Source organism: Triturus cristatus, chromosome 10 (genome assembly GCF_964204655.1).
Source record: "Triturus cristatus chromosome 10, aTriCri1.1, whole genome shotgun sequence".
NCBI lineage: Eukaryota > Metazoa > Chordata > Amphibia > Caudata > Salamandridae > Triturus > Triturus cristatus.
The window spans coordinates 989,770,464-989,782,819 of NC_140593.1; the positions used below are offsets into that span (position 1 = coordinate 989,770,464).

At 46.7% G+C, this 12,356-nt stretch overlaps 1 protein-coding gene and 1 long non-coding RNA gene across 7 annotated transcripts in view; one reads left to right on the forward strand and one right to left on the reverse strand.

Moving 5' to 3' along the window:
* LOC146796387 (uncharacterized) overlaps window positions 1-12,088 on the forward strand; it is a 209,093-nt gene extending 197,005 nt beyond the window's left edge. Inside the window, exon 3 of the long non-coding RNA XR_014969615.1 lies at window positions 11,864-12,088. This is a non-coding gene — a long non-coding RNA (uncharacterized LOC146796387). The remainder of the gene's footprint in view (window positions 1-11,863) is intronic.
* Window positions 1-12,356, reverse strand: part of PEMT (phosphatidylethanolamine N-methyltransferase) — a 1,115,620-nt gene that overhangs the window by 282,179 nt on the left and 821,085 nt on the right. The window lies entirely within an intron of this gene.

Here is a 12,356-nt window from a genome sequence, read left to right on the forward strand (position 1 = left end):
AGACCTCCTTCTTCCTCCTAGCTGCTTCCAGGATGGCCTCCTTGACCGGGAAGGCGTGCAGCTTTGCCAGGACGTCCCTAGGTCTTCGGCGTTCGCCGTGAACCGGTGGTCCGACCCTGTGCACCCGGTCCAATTTTATTTTCAGGTCTGGCCTGTTCACCACCTCCCCAAAGAGGCCGATAATAAACGCCTCCAGGTCCGAACCCTCTGCGCCTTCTTCCAAGTCTCTCACCCGTATATTCTCCCTCCGGGAACGATCCTCCAAGTCCTCCAGCTTCAGGGCAGACTGCGCCAGCTGAGCGCGGAGCTCCGCGCACTCCGTCCGGGAAGCCTGAGTGGCGCTATCCAGGGTTTGCACCTTCTCCTCCACCTCCAGGATTCGAGACCCCACAGCGTCCACATCGCGGCGCAGATCACCGAGCTTCTCCGTCAGGTCCCCTCGCAGTTGGTCCAGGCCGGCGTGGAGGTCCCGTTTAAGTTCCCCGCATAAATCCCTCTTGAAGTCCCGGAGCGTAGCCACCAGGTCGTCCTTTGTCAGGGCCATGCTGTCTCCTCCGCCCGGACCTCCCTCGTCCGCGGTGCTGGAAAGCGCCTGGAAGTACTTCGCCACTCGGTTTTCCTGCTGCTTCGGCGCCTTTTTCATCGGGGGCGCACGGGACGACCTCCCCATCAGACCGTCTCCTCCGTGCCTCGCTACGTCGCCCCCACCTCTCCTATGGCCCCGTTGCTACCGACCTCCACTGCTCGGCCAGCGAGACCCCGGGTGCTAGAGCAGGGACCGACTTGTCTCCGCCCGCCGCCTCCAGGCGCTCAGCTGATCCTACGGGCCGTGCCTCAGAAGGACCTCACCAGCGCCGACCCGCACCCACATCCCAGAGCGCCTTTCACATCCAGCGCGCCAGAGAACCAGTGCGGCGGAGGCTCCCCCAAGCCGGCAGATGTCTTACTTGGCCGCCATCTTGGAGTCAGGCACCGTCTCGTGCCCGGTCGCGCGGCGATCGCCCCCAGCGCCTCCGCTCCCTCCAGCCTGCCTCGGCCTTCGTCAGGGTGCAACACTCGCCTCCCGTGGCCCGCCGTCCCTCCTCATGGGCGCCGTGAGGGCCGCAATCTCCGCCTCCTCGTGCGAGTCCCACGGTAAGGTGGCCCCACGCGCTGTCCCGCTCTCCGGCGCTGGCAGGTTGAGCCTCACTCCAGGCTCGGTGGTCGCTCCCGCTGCGCTGTCATCTCGAAAAGCCTCCAACCACTCCCCTGAGTCCGGGTAGGCCGCCGCTCGGCGATCGATCGCGGCCCTCCGCCGCCATTTTGCTCGCTCGCCGCTCCCGGGTCAGTGCTCGCTTTCTAGCCGCACCGGGGCTGCCGCATCCTCACAGCCGGTCCATTCGCCTCCACAAGTGTCCCGCGAGTGGTTTCCTCGCAATTCGTCAGTCTAGCGCCCCCGTCTAGCCGCTAACAGGAGTCCGTGGGGCCGGAGCTGACTCGGTGCACTACCAGTCAGCCATCTTACTTGGCCACGCCCCCCCGATTCTTTTTTTTTTAACATTGTTTCTGTAAGGTTTACACCACAATTATTTTTAAGCTGTGAAGAGCTACAGAGTGGGCCATTCGTATTTCATTCTACCCTGTTTGTATAGCAGACAGCAGAACTGGCCATGCATAGGTAGAACTACTCTAGAATGTTTAAACCGTGTATAATCAAACTATGTGGCAAGTTTTACTCATTCAAGCGGACAGGCAATTTCTGAGGCAGGGAAATTTTGACATCATTATTGTTTGGGAATTGTTTTTAATGTTCAGCTATCATGGGATTATCTACTCACCCTAAGAGCCTTACAAGCGGCGAGAGTAGTGGAAGCACTTTTTAGATTTGCAGCCCAACTTGCCCCGAAATCCAGTTAAAGAGATGCTGACACTTTATAGGGCCAAGTGTCTTTCAGTTGCCACTTATGGGGCCGGAGTCTGGGGATTTGCTAATTGCTCAAAGCTCCAGTGAATTAGGAATGATTTTATTAGGAGAGTCTTGATGGTCTCAAAAGTACTTCAACTCTCTTTTGCCACCTTGAACTGTGTTTAGAGCTAGCAATGGACAGAGTATGTCTTGCCCCTTTACTACTATGGCCAAGATATGGAAAACTCCTGAATTGGAATTGACTAAATCCATAGTAGTGTGTTGTCTCACTAATAAAAACATTTAAAATATCCCTTGGTTTAATTACCTCAAGAGATCGTTCCAGAAACTGGTTTTGAGTGAATTTTTTAATAACCCTATAAATATGCCTCAACAAGCCAATAACATAATAAACAAGCATTGGCATAGCCAATAGGTTTCGCCTTTGGGACCTTAAATTTCGCAGTCCAGATAGCAGCTGTGGTAACAAAAGGTATTCTTATGTGTCTGGTGTTAGCTGTGAAGTGTTCCATGGTATAAATTGAACTGTTCTTTGGTTACAAGCAAATATTCTAAAACATATTGTGCGTGCAATGCTTCAATCCATGGTGGCACAGAACCCAGGATAATGTGCTGCATGACTAACCACTTATAAGGTCCCAAAGTCGAGACCTATTGGCTGCCAATGATTGTTTCAAAAAGGGATTTACGGTTATTCATGTGTAGTATGATTTTAATAAATTGTGGAGCTTTAGGAAAGTTACCGTCTTAAGAGAACAAAGTAATGGAATGCTGGCACAAATATGTGGATTTGCCAGGTCGGTGTAGTGCGTGTTAGAAGAATAAGCTATTTCGTTGTATTAATTACTCGCATTCCAACGTGGCATGAGTTGCTCACAAACTTTTTACTATCAAGGTGCAATAAATATATACCCTCCTCCCCAGCCTCACAAACGCCTTCAATAGGTACTAATTCCATATGGCATCTCACTGAAATATGAGCCTGCAATTTAGATAGCCTGTTTATTTTTCTGCGGCTTAATATTTTAATTAATTCCATATTCTCTCCTCCCATGCCCCTTATTTTAAACTATGCGTCATTTGTGTCTGCAGTCTCGTTTTCCCTGCCTTTTTGTTTTTTGCTGATTTTTCTCTCTTTTCATTCTGTTGAACCTTTTTAATGCTACCCCTTTTGTTTTACATTCTCTGACTCCCTCCATATGTCAATATTTCTTTCATGCAGTTTTACTGTTTGCATTCCTCTCGTTTTCTTACATTTTCTAGCTGTCCCTTTTCTGCAGTTTATTTTAATCTTATTGCCATACCCTTTACTTGTTTTTTGCCACTGCTGCTCTTTTGCTTCTATCATTCTTGCTCAGTCTGCTTTGACTAGTTTTCCCTTCCTTCCATTTTCGTCTGCTCTTCTTTCTTCCTCTTGTGTCTGGATCTCTTGTGTAGTGACCAGCGCAGATAAATTACCTTCATGGCGCTGCTGGTTTTGAGCTTGTAAAAATTGCTGTATTGAGTGCACAGATCCTCAGTAGTATATGAGAGTCCAGGGGGAACTAATAAGCCCGCACCCCCCCCCCCCCCCCCTTCCGAAGGCACCTCAACCGCCAAGCCCCGTGGCTTAGGCTAATCTCATCCAATGGAAAGCTGCCTTTGATGCACTTTGTTTCATTTAAGAGCGCCTGGTTCCACTTGCACAGTTAATTCTGAGCAATCGCTACTTACTGACGTAGTTACTTCTATGAGATGTACAAGATATGCATAAGCATGCAGAACACCCAGGCATGCAGCATGAAGCATTATTGTCAAACTTACGGTCCTATTGATTTTTAACATTCTGGAAAAATCACCTTCTGATTGCATTATATTTGATTTCTTTTGATGGTCAGATATTTTCAAGAGCAGCAAAAAAAATTGTTTTGACTAATTTTATCAATGACTGTTGCATTTGTGTTTTGGGCATGTCTAGAATCAGGATAATGGAAGTGGTATGTAACAAAATGAACTAAGCCGACGTATTTATTGAAGCTCTTTTCTGTTATTAAAACTTTTCCCTGACTGTGATATGTTCAGCTATGTATATCAGTTTGATACTGCGTTTTTGGTTTCTTGTTGCAATGTTGTGTAGCGTCAGATACACGCATCATACATTCAAACACTGAATATTTTTTGACTGTTTCCCCTTTTAATTAAAATCCCCCCATCTATTTTTTCTCACCTTCATTATAAGCATTTTTAGGTCTCGCCTAGCGACTCAGTGCATCGCGTAGGCGAGATCTATTGTTGCCGACTTGCATAGCGATGAGGGACAGGATAGGTGCACGCGCTTAAAAGACATCAGCTGTGAACGCGTACGGCGGCGTTAGCTGAAGTGGCAGGACAGAACATGTGCACGCCGCAGCTTGCGTCGCGTTAACACGCCTCCTGCTTCTTTGCTGAACAAGTCAGAGGACTGCAGATGTGCACGCGCCAACTTGCGACGTGTTACCACGCAGAACAAGCATTTGCAATGCATTAGGTCTCGCATTTACGCGAGTTTGAGCTATTGACATTGCAAATAACAATGCCTATTGGCATTGTCATTTACAATGCCAATAGCTTTAACTCGTGTAACTGCGAGACCTATTGCATTGCAAATGCTTGTTGTTAACGGCTTCCCTCACAATGCTTTGTAGGTGACTCGTGCTTCCCGCACTCGGTAGATAATTACTGTGCAAGTTCCGGGCTCTGCAGGAGGCACAGTGATTAGAGCTGCCTTGAAAGTTTCCAGAGGTGTCAGAAGCAGACCTGCTGACTGAGACACTCTTGGTTACTTAGCGAGTCTGTTTCATTTTTGCAACATTTTGTCTTTCAGCCTGTTAATTCGTAAGTGCATGAAGACAAGGGGGGAGGTAAGATTATTCTTGTTTCGAATACCGTGGCCGGCTCTAACCCTCCCCCTCCTCCAATGTCCGGCCCATGGCTTACAAGAGAAACAGAAAGAATCTTACCTTCCCCCTGTCTTCATGCATTTACAAATTAACAGGCTGGTGGAAGAAATGTTTCAAAAATGAAACAGACTCGCTGAGTAACCAAGAGGGTCTCAGCCAGCAGGTCTGCTTCTGACACCTAGAAAAAATGTACAGGACAGGGCTGCTTTCAGCTGCATGAAATCTCACAGAACAAGAGCCGCAAAGAACATTAAATACTATCCTCACTCCTGTTTTCCATTTCTTCGCGGCTCTGGCAGTTCACATGCTAAAGTCTACGCACTCAAATATTTATTTACCAGTAGTGACTGAGCATTTACAAACTGAAGATTGATTGGAACCACAGGGCCTCGAACCAGTGACCTTAGGGTAGTACATTGGGCCGCCAATTTGGTCCATGCTCCCCAAAAACATCCACATAAGCCCAAACTAGTATGAGTAGGACAGCGGTCTCCATAAATGATAAATGTCTTAGCAGAACTTGCTCTCACCAATCACCTTTCACTTCTCAGGGCCTAAGGACCTTTGAGGGTACAAATAGCATATGCGAAGTGCCTTAGCGGAACATTTAGGTCTTAAAAATTGTATGAAAATTATTATTGGTGCATACTTAAGAGCCGCGCGAACATACATTTTTGATTATTTTTTCCCTTCTCCACAGGCACACGCAAGCACCATCTTTCCCAGATTAAACAGTGGGCAGGCCAATAGTTAAGTAGTCCGGAATTGGAGTTTACCATTCCAGCATGGCCCCTTACTTGCCAACTGATGGAGAATTGTTGGATGGTCTTACTTACTACACCTACTATTTTAACAGATTTGGCATTATTTCACAAACACTTAACAAACGGGCACTCATTAAACCACAAAAGCGCATGGCAGCAGACAGGGCATGTCTTACTGTTATTGAAGCCTGCAGAGGCAGTGGGGGAGGGGGGGCGGGAAGGGGTAGTGGAGCGCTCAGTATTGTTGAGATCTGGATTCGCAAAATACAAGCGCTTTTCTTTATAGGTGCTCCGTTTAAGTGCTCGAACAAACAAAGTAGTCCTGAAATCCCATGTTCTTGTAAAAGCGGGCCTGAAACCTAAATAACGCATGGCCCCCGGGACCAGAGTGGGCTGCGGGCAACAGGCGCCATTGTTGTGGATGTGACATGTTGTTAAACCAAAAAAAAAAAAACACAAGCACTGACTGAGCAGTGGGACGGCCCGAGGGAGTTACAACAAATAAATAGTGTCCATATACCCGCCCTCTCCCTGTAGCACTGCTCAAACAGCAGGTGCATGAAATGAAAAAGGCGTGCCTGATGTTTAACGAATATATTAAAATATATTTAAAAAACTAAGTTTGTTGAGGCGCTCATACCACAATCAAAGTACGCGGCACCAGATCTTGACACGACAAACAATTCTGCACATGTCTCTCCACTGGAGGTAAACGCACAGGGAGCCTGCGACGGGGGATCGGGTGTTGTGCTCCCAGGGAAGGGTTATCTTTAAAGAAGCGTGCTTTCTCTATAAAGATTTAACAGGCAGCAAAAGCATGCGGCTGCCAAAGATAAAGCCTGGCCCTAGTCGGGCTGATTAAAAGTTTTAAAAAATGCATGTGCAGTCCCCATTTTTGTATGCAGCTGAAGCTGCCCCAAAAAACTAGCCTGGGAAGTGACATGCAAGGAGCCCCTGTAATTTGAACAAAGAGGAACTCCAAGTTTGCTGAGGAGATAGGGAGGGGTGATTTGTAAACAAGAAGGGACGTGCCGCGCTGATCACAATGGACCGAATATCCACTGGGAAGCAAACAGGAAAGCGCTGACAGCTCTGATGGAAAGAAAAATGTAACTCACTGTGAAAGAGTTCGCCCGAGTGATTTCATTTTAGTGTGCTGGAATTAAGGCAAAACTATGTGTGAAAAAATCAGTAGGGGGGGGTCAGATGAGCAATGCGCTCGCTGGGGAAAAGGAAGGCTCAGTTTGGAATAGCGCTCTACCGTGATAGGCTGTTTGGAAAGTTGAATGTAAACAAAAGTACGTCGTGCCTGCAGTAGGAACAAGCAATACTGTGATCCTGACAAGCGATAACATTTCTGATAAAGAAGCGAGATCAGCCTGCAAGATCCAGCCGGTCTGAGGAGCAAAGGGGGTGGGGGGGGGGGGGGGGGTGGAAGCAGTCGCGGCCGAATAACAACAAGAGCGCACTGAAGCGGAAACATCAAAGCGGCCGAGAAAGTGAAAGACAACGAGTGCTTTCAGGCTGCCAAATGGTGCGCGCGCCCGGCACACATGCACAGTAGTTGGCGGCCTGAAAGCACTCGTTTGCACTTCCAAAAGTGCTTACTATAAGTCTCGCCAGAGCAACGCTAAAGCGCTGTCTCAGGCGAGACCTAAAAATGCAGGTTAGTAAAGCATTGTGGCGCATTACAACATGGGCCTTAGAAGTTTCCTGTCTCGCCGAGCTTCTCGGAGGGGTTTACGATGCAGACAGCAGGAGGACTGCACATGTGCATGCGCCAACTTGCGACGCGTTACCACCTTTCTCACAGCAAAAAAAAAACTCAAACAGAGTTTTTTTTTTTAACTAGCGCATGCAGCCCAGGACATGAGGCAAAGTCATAAAGCCCCCCAGCCCGCGCTCAGTATCATTGCAGCCCTTCCATAAATAAGCACTGGCCAAAACAACTGCGCTTGCAGCCCACCCGTGCCCTCGCTCTTGAGACAGCCTCACCTTGCATTTTCTCCAAAGCGACGTTAATCACCTCGCAGCCTGACGTCTATTTTGCGTCCCCGGGCTCCCTGCTCTGTTGGTCTGAACTCCATGCACCGACTTCCTCTCGCTGTAGTCAACGAGGGACGGATGGAGGGCCACGGCTGCTGCACACAATGGCCTAAAAGCTCCTCTTGAGTAAAGTTTACTCGGCTGGGGGCAAATGTACGTCTAACAGCTTAGCTGTGCGCACGCACGACAAAACATATGCACACGCTCTGCTTTCAGTTTTAAGGACAAACCATATGCACGCGCTTCGCTTTTCTTGCGGCGCGGCATTTACTTTCGCTTTTCTGGTTTTACAAGGTGCTGAGCTCGAAGGGCTGCTCCCACTTGGCACAGCGTATAATCCAGAGGGCCCCAGGTACCCCGGCGAATGTAGCGCCTCGCGGGCACAGGCCTGTTTCTTCTTCAGGCAGCGCACACATACAGCAGAGACACCCCTCTCTGTCAGGCACCCGCGGCTCAATGACTCCGCCCCTGACTGCGTAGGATAAAGTCTCACATTCGGTTCTGATGACTTACATTCCAGACTCGCGCTCTGCCACTTCAGGAATCCGCTCTAACGACCTTTTTACCACAAAATCTACCGTCCCTATTAAAACCCATAACTCCGAAGGGGTCTGGAAACAGCCGGACTTAAGAGACCAAACACTCACCTTCCACCATGTTCACTCGGACCCACGAAGGGAGCGCTGCAAAACTCAACCCGCTTTAGAAAGCAGCCAGTGGCCTGGTGCCCGCCAAACCTCTTCACATCCTGCCACGTCCTACACCTGCCTCCCTTGGAGGCACTGAAGCGTGCTCTGAGCAGTCCAGTTCGGACACAATAGTTGGACAGAGGCCCGGCAAGGCCTGCCAGGCACAGTAATACACCTTCAAAGAAGCACCTCGACTGAGGTGGGGCCCTCGCACATAGGTCTGTGCAGGGCCGCCAACCGGCCCAAGTCACTCCGTGACACCGAGCGCCTAGAACTGCGCTGTGCACTCTCAGATGTGCAAGGGACATGAGCACGCAGGTACCCACCCAATAAACATGACACAGACTGACAGCTGAGAGAGTAGGTGTGGCTGGGTGCGAAATGTGAGGGAGACAGAGACCTTGGCATCAGGGCTTATGAACTGTAGCTTAAAAAAGATGTATTTTCAATCAGCTTCTGTTATTAACATTTCACAATATTGCAAATAAATATAGGGAGTGGGATTTTATGTGTTCATTCTTATTTTGACAGTAATCTAGGCAACATTATTATGAGTTTTAAAATATTTTTCCCATTGTTACTTCATTTTTCCAAATGAATGAAAAAAACAGTTTTCGCACATTTATCCATACATTTAGACTACCTTTACTTATTACCAATGTTATGTGCTTACGAAACATTTTAGTATAAAACATTTCAATTTTAGGATGCAACAATGAGAAAGTTACAATGGAAATATTTTTTTTTGCGATTGACACTATTAACACGCATTTGCAATGCTATAGGTCTCGCAGTTACGCGAGTTTAAGCTACTGGCATTGTAAATAACAATGCCTTTTATTTATGTTTTTAAAAAGAAAACAAAAATAAAAGGCATTGTTATTTGCAATGTTAATAGCTCAAACTTGCGTCAATGCGAGACCTATTGTATTGCAAATGCTTGTTTTATTATTATTGTGGACGTCTTGACCAAAGTGACACCATGTAATCTTATTTCTTTAGCACCTCATTACCGTTAAACAATGACTTTTATTCAAGTTATCAGCAAAACAAATCTTCTCTGAAACACGTAACTGTCCATTTCAACTTCTTATTGCAAATGATGTCTAATTATTTTTGCTGAGTTCTTTTTCACACATCTCTGATAAGGTCCTGTTCCAGTGCCATTGTCCCTACATTTCCTTTAGTAAACAAGTACAAGTAATCAAAAAAATCTGTGGGAACGATTGTTTCTTCTGAGCCACTACCCGAAGGACGTGGGAAAGGCGAGCATGAAGGAAGCAAGTGGTAGTGGTGTCACTAAGTGCCAAGCTGTCCAAGGAAGAGACCTTTACCCATTGTGTCCAGTCTGTTCTTTGCCCTGCTAGAAGGTAAAGACAGGAAGGTGCTGGCTCTGAGCTTGGAAGAAAACACTTGAAACACTATGATTATTTACGACAGGTGTACGGAAAAAAAGAACTGGTCTAAACTCCATACAGGCCACCTAAGATAAGGCAGAGGCTGGAAACAGCTTGCCCCAGGGCTCTTTGAAGGTACACAACAGCGCCTTACTGAAGGCTACCATACGTCTGATTTTTGTTTCACTCTAAAGAGGTTTGCTTGGAACTGTTCTGTCTGTAATTGGATATTCCAGTTTCTCCATAGCCTTTCAGATGACTGCAGAAAAATGTGGTTTCTCTGAATTCATGGGACATTCATAAGAAGAAAGCTTGGTTTTTAGCAATGTGTCAAGACTGCCTGCATTCTCCTAATGCATGAGCAGAGTATAGCCTGTGGGGAGCAGCTGTAGTAGGCTATCAGTTTCCTTATAATCATCATCTGTGTCCCTGAGAGAGACAGTCTGGAAGACCGAATGTATCCAGTTGGTCACCAACAAGCCAGATACCCTCGAAAGGGTTTCATCCATGCAATCTTGGGCATCTGGGGTATCTCAGATGTCTTCAGGTGCACTGCTGACCTCTTCCTGGATGTCTTAGTCATGAGATCAGTCATCTGCATCAGGACTGTTTTGAACGGTACCCATACTTGACATCAGTAGTCGTACTATAGTAGTCGCACCATAGTCGAAGCAACGGGTTTTGATAGCCAGATCTCAAATTGGTGACCATGCCAATCTAGATGGAGAAATGGGCCAGAGCAGCTGGTGTCTGAACAGAGTGTATTGCGCAGCAGGTCCCTGGGTGACCAAATGAGACACCCCAAGAGAGTTCTGCAAAAGTATTACCAGCATGGCCTACTGCAAGGTTCAGATTTGCTGCTGGGATGTGCCACAAGGCAGAATGATTTATGGATTGGGACAAGTTCTAGAAAATCATACCACTCGCCAGATCTTCTCCAGTTCTTCTTCTTGTGGTTTGAGCGCTTATATTTTCTTATTGCTCCCGTGGTGCCTCTCTGGGGAATGGTTTCAGATTGATATCCTATTAATAGCCTCCATAATCTGCATCCTTCTCAAAGTGACTAAAGGAAGTTTACCCTCTCAGACAGAATAGGTCTTTAGGGGCATCATAAAGCAGAGGTCAAGATTTACTCAGTTGGGCGAGGAACAAACACAACACATACAGGCCTTGTGAGGGTCCGTAAGGGACATCGGCTAGGAACATATGTTGCAGGGCTTGAAGCGCAAAGACTTTGGTGGTGACAGGAATGACCAAAGGCATGAAACCATCAAGAAATGTGAAGGAAAAACGATAGCAAACCTCAGGTGTTGTTCCAAATCTAGCTTCTGGTGAGGTGTAGAAAAAAATCAAATACTGTCACCAGCTCGGCAGAGTCATATGTAGACTTGCCAATGTCGCTTTCAGTACTCCTGAGTCTGCAACCGATGTCCTGCAGATCTTCCTTGCGCTGTGAAGTGGTACTACTGAGAAGGATTCTGAATCCAGACTGCCGCCTGGGGATAGGGTTCATCCAAGGAATCACAGGGAGGAAATAGCTATTAAAAACGAAAGTGTTTACCTTTAGCACATAGGTGCCTGAGGTTCTTAATCTGCATCTGGAGTGAACTTTGCACTGACAGATTCTGCATTTAGTTCAAGAGTGAATCACGTTATCAGTACAGGAAACCAGACAGATTGTGAATCTCTTTGTTGCAGACAATTGTAAAAAAAAGCATGCATTTCTACTGTTCAAATCAATTTACAGGCACAATTTCTTCTTTTTCAAGAAGAATCAGCAGTGTTTTTCTATTGGTTCTCCCCCTATTCAAGATATTCACTTCCTGTCTGCCTGGAGGAAATTGCCAGAAGGTGCTTTGAATATTGAAAAACAGTTTTGTGAGACTCAAAGACAAAACTCAACCTTTATTTCAAAGAACACTTAAAAAAACTCAATGCCTCGATTTTAATGTTGTAAACACACAGAGATCACTGTTGAAAAATGTAAGGGCAGAACTCGCTAAATTGAGAATCGTTCCATTGCCTTTGTTAGAAATCATTCTAGGTAAATAAAAGGAAGACATGGTGGGGAGGAATTGGTTTATTATGCAATGTTGTGTTGCGAGGTGATTTCCATACGCTTAATTAGTCTCTTCTTCCGTAGGTTCAGATTCTGGTAAACAGGAGTAAATGGAGAACTTCTATGAAAGAGTCGCAGGAAGAAAGAGGAGAATAGAGCGCCCGCAGGGGAGGAGATGAGGCAACCTGATACGGCATTGGATAATGTTGTTTGGACATTTTCACTTTCCCCTGTGTTCATGGGAAATGTAGTTCAGATACTGAATGATGTTATTATAAATGAGCTGCTGGAGTAATAAAATGGAGAAAGATAAGCCTAATCCTCGCCTCCGCCTCCTTAATAGAATTGAAACTTTCCTGCACATTAGCTAGGAAATTTTGCATTCTATATTGTGATTTGCCAGTTCAATAATACATTTGAACACCTTATGTTGACTTTGGGATTTCCATTATCTTCAATGGTGAATTTGGTTTCTAAAACCTGTAAAATCCAGCACTGGCATAACGAAAGTTGAGGGGGCCCCCCTGCAAGGTACATGGAGGGGCCCCGCTCCGGACTGAATCTGGAGCTCTCAGGC